We start from the raw sequence: 13,130 nt of genomic DNA, 5'->3' as shown, positions 1-13,130 counted from the left end.
TTCATTTTGTTTGCATGTTTGTTGCGTTATGTTTGCATTTTTTGTCATTTTTAATTTTCTTTGCATTGTTATTATATTATGTTAGCATTTTTATGTCATTCTTTGATTTTGTTGACATTTTTATTTCATTTTCACATTTTGTTTACACTTTTATTTCATTATGTTTACATTTTTTTTCATTTTTCATTTTGTTTGCATTTTTATTCATTATGTTAGCATTTTTATGTCGTTCTTTTATATTGTTTACATTTTATTTCATTATGTCTAGAAATGAAATGTAAATATATCATAATAAAAATGTAAACAAAATAAGAACCAGATATGAACTGAAAATGCTAACGTGTTTCATTATATATTGCAGTTATGTGTAAAACCTTTGCCACATGTTTGCAACTTCATTGAAAATATTATGATCAACGTAATGAACAATAATCACCGCCGATTAGGTCATGAAGTATACAAATATGTAATCAGCTGAAATAAAATATCAAAGTTCTTTTACTGCTGTCATTGTATCACCATTTTATATAGCAAGTGTAATTACCGTTGGCCAAGTCCTTCAAGCCATATATGCCGAGCTGTGAAAGCTCATTAAATATGTAAATTAGGAATTGGCTTAAGTAAAAATGCTTTATGATTTTCAACAATGTTGTATCATGGTATCTGCAATATATGTAGCAAGTTTTGTCAACTTTGGTCAAGTTGATTCAGATATATATCTCTAATTAGGAAAGTTCATTTAATATGCAAATTAGGAATTGGCTGAAGAGAAAATGCTCAATGACTTTCAATAATATTGTATTATAGTGTCTTTAATGTACATAACAAGTTTCATCAATTTTGATCAAGTCAATTCAGATAAATATCCTTAATTATGAAAATTCATTTAATATGCAAATTAGGAATTGGCTGAAGTAAAAATGTTTTTTGATTTTCAATAATATTATATCACAGTATCTTTGATGTATATAGCAAGTTTCGACAACTGCAATCAAGTTAATTCAGATATATATCCCTAATTTGGAAAGTTTATTAAATATGCAAATTGGGAATTGGCTGAAGTAAAAATGTTTAATGACTTTCAAAAATGTTGTATCATAGTAGCTTAAATACATGTCGCAAGTTTCATCAACTTTGGTCCGGTCAATTTAAATATACAGTCAAACCTGTGTATAGTGGTCACTCAATGGACCAAGAAAAAGTGACCACTATATGGAGGTGGCCTTTCTATAGAGGGTGGGTGTGGCATTACTTTCTGTGCAGGTGGTGCGCTAAGTGGTTAATTTAGGGAAAGATAAAAGCAATTATAAAATTCCATAACATAAATCTGTTAAAAAACATAGAACAGCTATTTAGTTTCTGAAAGCTTGTAATGCAGATGTAAAATCTGTAAAAGTAGACTTATTTCGTGCTTGCCAGTCTGAGCATTTTTTGATAGAGGTCATTGAAAGTCAGATATATTGACCATTATATACAGGTTTTGTACCAAATGGAGCAATTCCATATGACCACTGACCACATAAGAGAGGTGGCTGTTCTGTATAGGGCCTTTAACATGTAAAATGCCACGGGACTGCCACAAAGTGACCACTATAGAGAGGTGACCGCTCTGTAAGGGTGACCACTATGACAGGTTTAAATTAGCAAAGTTCATTAAATATGTAAATTAGGAATTGGGTGCAGTTAAAACGCTTAATGACTTTCAATAATGTTAAATCATAGTATCTTTAATATACATACCAAGTTTGGTCGATTTTGATCAAGTCAAATCAGACATATATCCCTAATTAGGAAAGTTCATTAAATATGCAAATTAGCAACTCTCTTTCATGTCACCCCTTAATGGTTCCCACTACTGATATATCTTGGTGTGATCAACATTTGTAGCAAATCTCATCACATCGTGTGTAGTCGTTTTTAATGAATATCCGTTTTTTCTAAAATCATTAATTATGCAAATGAGCAAAAAGTATGCAAGCCAGACCCACCAAAAACTAATCAGTTCTTGCCATTTGCTAACTGAATCTATGTACCAGATTTCATTCTGATAAGCCGTTTTTGATATATTGGACCAACAGACAGACAGACAAACGGACACACAGACAGACAGACAGACAGAAAGACAGACATCGCTATGACATATGCTCACGTGTGTAAACACGTGAGCAAAAAACGACATAAAAATGAAAACATAATGTAATAAAAATGCAAACAAAATGAAAGAATGAAATAAAAATGCAAACATAATATAATAAAAATGCAAACAAAATGAAAGAATGAAATAAAAATGCAAACATAATATAATAAAAATGCAAACAAAATGAAAGAATGAAATAAAAATGCAAACATAATATAATAAAAATGCAAACAAAATGAAAGAATGGATTAAAAATGCAAACATAATATAATAAAAATGCAAACAAAATGAAAGAATGAAATAAAAATGCAAACATAATATAATAAAAATGCAAACAAAATGAAAGAATATAATAAAAATGCAAACATAATATAATAAAATGCAAACAAAATGAAAGAATGAATTAAAATGCAAACATAATATAATAAAAATGCAAACAAAATGAAAGAATGAAATAAAAATGCAAACATAATATAATAAAAATGCAAACAAAATGAAAGAATGAAATAAAAATGCAAACATAATATAATAAAAATGCAAACAAAATGAAAGAATGAAATAAAAATGCAAACATAATATAATAAAAATGCAAACAATGTAATAAAAATGCAAACAAAATGAAAGAATGGAATAAAAATGCAAACATAATATAATAAAAATGCAAACAAAATGAAAGAATGAAATAAAAATGCAAACATAATATAATAAAAATGCAAACAAAATGAAAGAATGAAATAAAAATGCAAACATAATATAATAAAAATGCAAACAAAATGAAAGAATGGATTAAAAATGCAAACATAATATAATAAAAATGCAAACAAAATGAAAGAATGAAAAAATGCAAACATAATATAATAAAAATGCAAACATAATATAATAAAAATGCAAACAAAATGAAAGAATGAAATAAAAATGCAAACATAATATAATAAAAATGCAAACAAAATGAAAGAATGAAATAAAAATGCAAAAATAATAAATAAAAATGCAAACATAATATAATGAAAATGCAAACAAAATGAAAGAATGAAATAAAAATGCAAACATAATATAATAAAAATGCAAACAAAATGAAAGAATGAAATAAAAATGCAAACATAATATAATAAAAATGCAAACAAAATGAAAGAATGAAATAAAAATGCAAACATAATATAATAAAAATGCAAACAAAATGAAAGAATGGATTAAAAATGCAAACATAATATAATAAAAATGCAAACAAAATGAAAGAATGAAATAAAAATGCAAACATAATATAATAAAAATGCAAACAAAATGAAAGAATGAAATAAAAATGCAAACATAATATAATAAAAATGCAAACAAAATGAAAGAATGAAATAAAAATGCAAACATAATATAATAAAAATGCAAACATAATATAATGAAAATGCAAACAAAATGAAAGAATGAAATAAAAATGCAAACATAATATAATAAAAATGCAAACAAAATGAAAGAATGAAATAAAAATGCAAACATAATATAATAAAAAATGCAAACAAAATGAAAGAATGAAATAAAAATGCAAACATAATATAATAAAAATGCAAACAAAATGAAAGAATAGAATAAAAATGCAAACATAATATAATAAAAATGCAAACAAAATGAAAGAATGAAATAAAAATGCAAACATAATATAATAAAAATGCAAACAAAATGAAAGAATGAAATAAAAATGCAAACATAATATAATAAAAATGCAAACATAAAATAATAAAAACGCAAACATAATAAAATTAAAAATGCAAGCAATGAGAAAACGAGATAATGTAAACATAATAAAATAATGATAACACAATTGTTTTGGCACTAATCTCACCCCATACAGTCCGAGTTCACTTCACATTCTCACTATCGCTCGCACTTTCAAAGTGAGCACGTACACTTCAAGCCCTCACATTCGCTCTCGTAACTTTAGCCTCGCACTTGTCGATTTCCGGTACCCTTTATACCTACGTCAGGAAGTCAGTCGTAAGGACGGTCGCATTGCTGTTTGCACGTTAAATGAGAGTCTCAGACCCGGTCTCAAATTCACTCGCAAATGTACATCACAAAGCGAAATGGGAGTCTCAAGTTCAGTCGCACACGTGATCGCACTTTGACTCTTCTATGAACTGAGAGTCTCAGAATCAGTAGCATTCCTTATCATTTGGGGTCGTCATGAATTGGAAGTAGCAATTATTGGACGATTCAAAGGTCGCAGAATTAGAGCAAGAATTACGGTCCACGAGGTTCCGATGGGACACTGAGACAGCTAGGACACTCTCGCCATATACTGAGTATAGAGTAACCCTACGAAACTTATAATGGCAGAGTATGGAAGACCGGTCACGACATGCGACATGCGACCTGCGACTTCAAAACTGCGACCTGCGTCCCGCGAGTTTGAAACATGCGACCTGCGACTTCGGCATTTAGACCTACGTGTAACCTGCGACTTCACAACAGCGACCTGCGTGTTTGTCAAACTGCGACCTGCGACTTCACAACTGCGACATGCGACAACAACACGTAACGTTTCATGGTGTTTTCCTCAGTATTAGATTGGAGGCGTCTTGCGTGAACTTTAATCCTTTGAGCGCCAAAGTCTATTTTTGTCCCCTTTATATAATAGGCCTAAACCCTGTCAATTTTTCTCCAATTTTTGCAAAAAAATTGGGAAAAACCTGTAGCCAATGAAATGTGATGTCGATTTGGTCCAAAATTATCAAAAAATTACAGAAAAATCATACAATTGGTAAAATTTTGCACTAAAATTTTGGTGGGAGAAAATTACAGCGCTCAAAGGGTAAAACGTGGAAAGGAGATTTAACGTTCAACATCGATCAATTAATAAGCCATTGCTTTCGCTTTGGTAAATCGTTCACCAAGTCTGGCAAAACTCAATTCATGTACACACCAGTTCACTCATTTTCATCTGGAGAGATAATTTTATGACGGAAATGTTGACAGAGCAATGGTGCGAACAAATCAAGACTGATATCGCAGTTTGACAAACACGCAGGACGCTGGTCGCTGTTGTGAAGTCGCAGGTTAGGCCTACACCTTGGTCTAAATGCCGAAGTCGCAGGTCGTATGTTTCAAACTCGCAGGACGCAGGTCGCAGTTTTGAAGTCGCAGGTCGCATGTCGCATGTCGTGACCGGTCTTCCATAGCAGAGATATTTGGCCATCGAAATAGTTTGAGAGTAAAATTTAGCGTCTTTTTTTACTTTGAAAGTATTTACCGTCAAGGTTCGGGTAGAAACTACAAACAGATTCAAAGGTCGATTTAAGATGCAAATGACACTCGACTGGCTCGGAGTTACCTTCCCTCTCGGGTGATGTTATTACATACTTCACATACGTGTCGGAAAAAAATTACTCCCATCCTCCGCATTTTAGTGACACATTTCACCATATTTCCCACGAAAAACATGATATTTCTTTGGAATCGCCTGACTAAACCAAAATAGACTATTAATACCGTGCTTGACATTTAAACTTCGCAATGGCGCAGAGTAAGGCGCAGCTTTGGGCGGCGCAATATACCGGCGCAAAATGGGGGCGCAGTTTGAAATGCGCCGGCGCAGTTTGCAGGCGCACTTTGGTGATTTCAGACCGCTCACATAGCTCTCAATTTTGAGAGTCAAGCATAATTTTTCTGCAATTTATGATGATGTCTGAACCAATAATGAGCCAGGGTTTTTATTCTGATTTAGGGGTGACCAATTTTCTATCCGTCCATTGATATACTTATTATTATACTTCATTATCCTAAAAAAGGATAGTCTCCTTTCAGCTCAGAAGAGGATAAAAATAACAAACAGGCAGACCTATAAACACAGGCTATATCCAGCAAACATACAAAAAGAACACCAAAGATTGAGTCTCCTGATGGCTGTCGCAACAAAGCTCTTGCTGTACTGCAACTTATAACACTTTAAGCAGCGAAATCTGCTCCCTGAATGCATTGATCAAAAGAGGAGTACCAGGTACAAAGGATGCTTTACGTCAGCAGTGATTGCTCGTGCTTTGTGCAGTATTGCATTAATCAGTGAGCACTGAAAGAGATGGGATGGGTCTACCGATAATCTTAGCCATTGATAACTTATTATACATGATTCTCAGACAGATTCCTGGCTATGTGGAATTTCCTGACAGATTCCTGGCTATGTGGAATTTCCTGACAGAATCCTGGCTATGTGGAATTTCCGGACAGAGTCCTGGCTATGTGGAATTTCCTGACCCCTGGTCATACACTGACAACAACCTGTCAGCTTCTGTGCAAAATTCAAATATACTATCACTGCTAGTACTATATCTCAGCTTTGAATTTAACTTGTATGCAGTGGGCTCATTAAATTCTCTCTCTGAATATGGGTCAGCTGTCCTTGCAGGTATAATGACTGGCTGCTGTGAGTGAATGAAGCCCTAAATTTCTCCTCTGGAACATGTAGCGTTATAGGCTACATACATCATTTACAAGTGTGAGTAAGATATCTGTTGTAATATGAATCTACAGGTAGCATGATATCACCTTATCATAATGTCATACATACACTCCAAGAAAGACAGCAGATCAGCGTAGATGTACATTTTCAAAGATTATAAATATGAGGTACAGTGTTTTCTCTGCATGTCCATTGAAAGGGGCAATTTCTATCCCATTCATCAAAATTAAAGGGCCTGCAGACTTGATGTTTTAGGGGGAGTCACTGTTGATGTTGATGTTTGCCTTCCATGATATTATAACAATGACGTCACCCAGTTCAATTTTGTTATCTATGTCGCATGAAGCACCCGTACTGACATTGACACCATGATGTTTGTCAGTTTGTGATGTGCTTGGCTGCTCTCCAACTTCTGTTGATTTGTCACGTGCACCCACAGGTCTCCCTGACTCATGACTCATGACTTTGATGTATTTATGCCCTTGGACACAATTTGGTCCAAATTTGGGGGTTTAAGTCCATGAAAATATGTGCAGATCAAACGACTGTGTTTTATTAGATCGAGATCAATCGTCACTGTAGCGCACTGCCTACACAATGCTAAAGCTGGAATTTACCATAATTGCCTCATTGATACAGTGCTTCAAGTTCTGCTTTCAAACATACTTTACAGCTATCAAAACATGAACTCTTACTAGTATCCATGGAGACTGAACCGCTACAACACCATTGGCTATTCTTTTCGATGCATGTCACCAAAGCTGAATGACAGGCGATATATTGTCTGTTTTGAGGGAGTGTGACAAGAAACAACAGGTTTTGTCACCCTCATATATGGGGACGTCTTTGATTGTTTTGTTTTGTGCGTGATTCCCGTGCTATCAGTAACTCTATTTTTTCTCATGGCCATACGTGAGTACATGTACCTATGTGTTAAAAATGCCAGCAATTTGTTTGCCAAATGACACAAATAGGTTTGTCTTTATTTGTGAAGAATTAGTGCCCAAAAAAAGTTGAACCTCATCAAAGTTACAGCTACTGTCCATTTTAGTATCAGGTTTTTGACTACAAGCTGATAATAATCAAATCAGGTCCAATAATCGTTATCATTCAAGGTTAATATGAAAATTACCAAGTCCAAGGAACAGATATTTGATGACAAAGGCAATGGAGTCATCTTGAACCACGAAATAGTGGTGGTACCAGGTGTCTGGAATGGGTAAGCGTACCCTGCCAGCGAGCCGCACCCGTCAAGATTGACCCAAAGCAACAAATCCACTGTTATTTGGTGAATTCACCAAAATAATTACTTTTTTGAGTCAAAATTTGGTATGCTGTCACTCATCATAAGTGATAAGTTTTAAAACAATGACAAGCTATCATAGCAGTTTTCATGTTGAGTTGTTCCATTTTGTTCCATTGCACCATTGCAAGGGTTTTGTTGCTAGGTAAAGTCTTATCATTACGGGAAAGCTCCATTAACTTAGGAATACCCTACTTCCCTATTTAGTTATCAGAGGATTAATTTCACAGACCTGTCTTTCCCACAATGGCACCAGCTGGATAAGATAACGTACCAATGGAACATTAACACCTTGGGGGATTAAGTCTTCTGTTTGTCACCCGAGTTGGTCAGGCAAGGACCCGGGTATCAGGTACCATGCAAGTTAATGCAGTCTTTCCCTAATGTAAAGTTTTGCATTGTTGTCTTCACTGCAATAACAGATTTGTAAAATAAAATAAAATAAAATACTTCTTGTGTCTGCATAATTGTATTCTGTATTTTATTAGTTTAACTGATGATAGTCTGCTTTCCAGAACTCATGCATTCTATTTACTTGCTTTGCAATATTAATTTGTGTTCAAAAAATCAGTGTTACACTACTAGTGTGTGTAAATAGTGGTCTATTTCATATAAGTTTGAAAATATACAATCTGTTCAAAAATAAAGACACTGTGTTTTCTAAATCTGAACACATGCATTCTACTTTTCTTACTGAACACAGTAAGTAACTCCATTCAAAAAGTATTATAATTAAGTATTGTGTTCAATAATTGAACACATAATTTTAGAGAGCACCTTTTCTGTTGCCAAGATTGGTAAACTTGATAGGATTTACAGCAACTAAAATAAACTACATCATTGGGTCAGTTTTACATGTCATGAGCAAATTATAATAGTACAGTCTGAATCCCAAATGCAAATACACAGACAACCATAAAATATTATTAGATTAACTGTCGTACAACGCCACAGGAAACTTCACATGCTCAATTAGGAGTAAACATCAGGGTCACCATGAAACTTTTAGAGTCTGGAGAAAAACTTTTAAATAATTCCATTGAAATTTAAAATGACCTGAAAATGCTAACTGTATAGGAAGAAGTTCTACCTGTAATTTGTCCACAAAAACTGTAAACCAGCAAAGAAATTGCAATGATGTATAGATTCTGAAACTCTATCCTGTAGGTTTATGAAAAGGAACAATAACAGGTCCATTGTGGATGTACTTCTTGATCCTTCTTGTACGGTATAACAAAATTCTGCATAACAATTGTGATGTACTTTGAACAGTACACTTTGATATTTGAATATTAACTACATGTATCAAAGTTAGTTTCCTTGTTGCTTTACAGTTGAGGCTGTTTTTTAGCATTGCTTCAAATGACTGAAAACAATTCAAGACAACATACTCTGCTAGTAAGTTTAGTGATGGTAAAGGAATGTTAGTCATTTTTGCCTTAAACTAAACAGTAGTAAAAAAATAGGGCCAAAGTCCCTGAAGCTACTATAGACATGGATACAAATTAAGTATTTCCTTACTGTATGAAATTATCTCACTAAGGTCATCCTACGACAAGTAAACTAAATATTAAAGCTGTCTGACCAGCGGTTTTGAAAGAACAAGCAACTCAACAGTTGACAGAGCTCTGTTGAGTTATGTAGAGAATAACCTTTTGTGACACATGTATTGATGAAGAAGGTGGATATCTTTGATTAACATTGTAACTTGAGTTCTGTTTAATAAGTTGAGACTGTACATACTCAGAGAAAGCACACTGAAGAGACAAAGGTTTGAAACTTAAGAAGTTCAAGGTCATCAAAAGCATTATAAGGAATCATGTTACACTTTCATTGCACTGTTTACACAGATTGCATAATTGCTATAAAATAGCACATGAGGAATCTTTATACAGCCCAGCTTTACCATAAAAACCCTATCACTTTGACCACTCTTTTAATTGACCACTCTATTTTTTTCCTCAAAAAGTAATTTTATTTTATCCTTACCAAGTCAACCATAAATGGAAATTAGAACTTTCTCTATCTCTATCTCTATTGACTATTTTGAGCAATTTCTTTTAGATAACATACAGGGCACAATAAATGACGGTTCAGAATATGTCAAAGTTGGGATTCAGGAAAGTTGCCTTTACATGTTTAATCCTCCAAGATGGTAAGCATTTCACTATGAACTGTCAAAAAAGTTGAACTTTCTGATAATTCTACACTAAAATTATTTTGGCTTTGATGATTTCCTAATTAATTCAATTATTTAAAATCATATTAATTATTTTTTTCTGGGTGAATTGATAGGGTTTATACAGTACAAGAGTTACATACAATGTAAGTCAAATTTTGACCAAAAATGACAAGAAAATTCCTTAAAAATACAGATTTGCATATTTCATCACAATTTGAACAAGTCTAAGTTGGGTTACCCCTAGGGACCTGTATACCAAATAACAAAGCTGTCTGACCAGCGGTTATGAAGAAGAAGATTTTTTACCAAAAACACCTTTTTTGGCATTAATTTGCCTATTTTCAACAATATCAAAAAATTAAAAAAAAATGTTTCTCAAAATCGTATTTTTCATCTACACAACAAATATCAAATCAGTAAGTACTGCGGTTCTCAAGATATTTGAGTGGATGGACGCCTCACAAACGGACATACATACATACATACATACATACATACATACATACATACATACAGACTGACGACGGACGCCGGACGGATACCCATCCCAATAGCTTCTATAGACTATAGTCTATAGTAGCTAAAAAAAACCACCAAAGACATGTAGCTTGGCGACAAACCATGTATGGAAATAGCTGCAATAATTGAAGCCCTGGTGGGGCTGGGCTACAATTATTGACATTAAGACTAACTAAGAAAATTACTTTGTACAATAAAATCTTTGGATGCAACATGTTGTTTACAGAATTGCCAATTTTAAAACACAGAAATGTCACTAGGCATATGGCGTACAGCAACGGCACACAGCTTCATCCAAATTACAGAAAGATTTGCAGAAAAGATAGAGTAACACATTGGCTAACGCCATCTTTGAAAAAGTTGGTTTTTGGCACAAACATTATGTTGAACAACATAAGCCTGTAAGGTACACGTCTTGTTCTACAGTTTGAGTAAACATAGGGATCTATATATCAAGCTCCAACCCTAACATGTGTAACATATGTAAACATGGGTTCATAAGAATCTACAATATATGCTTCAATCTAAATGATGTCCTTTTCATGTCCTTTTATCAATAGAGTCAGTAAGTATTCAATCCAAAGGACTATTGTTCACATAGATTGCAAAGTAGTGTAAGTGAATGATCATGAAACATTCATCTACATGATCTGGAATCTGAAAAAGATCACAGCCCTCATCTTCCTCATTGTCATGCGCATGCATTTATCAATGTTTTCCACCATTGGGGAGGGGGACTATGGGACTAATATTACTAACAGGATAATTTGACATTTTTTCTAGCCATGTCAAATCCCCCACTCTCGGACTATAAAATGATGTCAAACACCTAGGGGCCGGGGAATGCAGGCACATGCACTGGTTACATGTGGATGATGAAAGCGAGACAGTTTGTCTCTCACGACTTTCTATGAGGGAAAATGTTCTCTACATGACTGTGTTCAATTGTACACTACCCGGGTACACCAGGGCATGTGATATTGTGATTTGAAAATGGTTGGCGAGCTGAAAATCGCTTCTGAAATTAGCCAATGCGAGTGGTAGAAGAGTGAGTGAATAGTTTAGTACCCTGAAAACAGTTATGAGTAAGGGGAGTGTATGAATAATTTTTTTATGCAAACATTGATCACTGCGTCCTTTTTATTGTAATGTAAAACAGAAGGGAGACAATACCTGGTATGTATTTTGATATGACATGTGGATTACTTTCAACTTTTTTTCAAAAAATAAATATGCTTAAATGATGTGACCTCTGTTACATTCATGAAGAAACAGATGAAGTTATACTTTTAATCAAAAGGACAATGGAAGTATCGTAACTTTTCTAGATTGTTTTTTCATACAAGTTTTTTCATTAAAATTGTATATGGTATACATATTAGATAAATTGACATTAAGACAAAAACCTACAACAAGAACAGTACTGTCGACTAAACATGTTTGGTTTTTAACATGGAGGTATTTTTTAGCTCCATGGTTTTGAACTACGCCCGATATAAGGACTAGATGTTACACGACAGCCCAATTATGCTACCTGCAGTCGACAGTCGAGTTCACATTTCGCTGCGTTTGTTTGTGGACCGCTAGAACATCTTGTTCGCTTGTTGGTCTTCAACCAAAGTTCACAAGGCGGACTGTTACCACGATATATCGATTTGATAACAAGTGTACATTTTATAAAACAAAGCGGCCTTATCATCACAGTTTTGTCGAGTTGCACGATCCGTCGTGTATACTCACTGAGGCCGAGAGTAGGGCTTCAAATTGTTTCAGTGTATACCGTTTTACAACTGGCATGCAAAACTCACCGTCATCCTGGGCTGATGTTGCAAAAAATTACCTCTTTTAAGATTTATCATTAAGTGATCGTGTCGATAGTTTTCATCAGTATCGAGTGTCTGTCAAACTTTTCAGAGTCATTTTAATAACTTTAAGCTTTCAAAGGGCGATGAGACACAGCAATTGCTCAGGCAAAACTTTTCGATCAGAAATCATGCATTCATTTCCACAAGTGGCAACATGTGCCATTCATGTTGTCTGCAATTTCTACGCTCGATCTGGATAGCAAAATGAGAGCGGCGTTTGTCACGTGTATTTTTCCAATTAAATCTTGCTGCAGCAGCATATTAAACTCCTCTATGAACAGGTTTTTGAATGCTTCAATTGAAAATCAAAGCAAAGAAAACTGAGTCAGTTTGATAAAATGAAATTAAAGGGTTGTATTATAAATTCCGAACAGTTGAAGTGTGGAACTAGTGAAGTGATACTGGGTGTTGTCGTCATATAACACCGATATGCTAACATTACCAGGGTTACACTCACTAGACGAGTATTCTTGTATCGCATTGTTGCACCAAACTCAATCCATTCCATTGCTAGTATCTGCATGCACGGACGTAATTCATACTGATCTGAATATAATTAGCTCCACCATGCTTTGCGCACCGATCTCAGGGATTTGACTATTAGTAAATGTTAAATGTCGCAAAACAAAACAATTACTATCAACCCCCCCGGTCAGGCGTACCATAGCGATCGAATTCCC

General features: G+C 34.1%; 1 long non-coding RNA gene across 1 annotated transcript in view; it reads right to left on the bottom strand.

Moving 5' to 3' along the window:
• LOC139124558 (uncharacterized) overlaps nucleotides 1-13,130 on the bottom strand; it is a 74,847-nt gene that overhangs the window by 58,333 nt on the left and 3,384 nt on the right. The gene's annotated exons all lie outside the window — the stretch shown is intronic.

Source organism: Ptychodera flava (genome assembly GCF_041260155.1).
Source record: "Ptychodera flava strain L36383 chromosome 23 unlocalized genomic scaffold, AS_Pfla_20210202 Scaffold_24__1_contigs__length_23054250_pilon, whole genome shotgun sequence".
Taxonomy (NCBI): Eukaryota; Metazoa; Hemichordata; class Enteropneusta; family Ptychoderidae; genus Ptychodera; species Ptychodera flava.
Note: the sequence above shows the minus strand (reverse complement) of the source record. Positions and strands in the feature narration are given on the sequence as shown.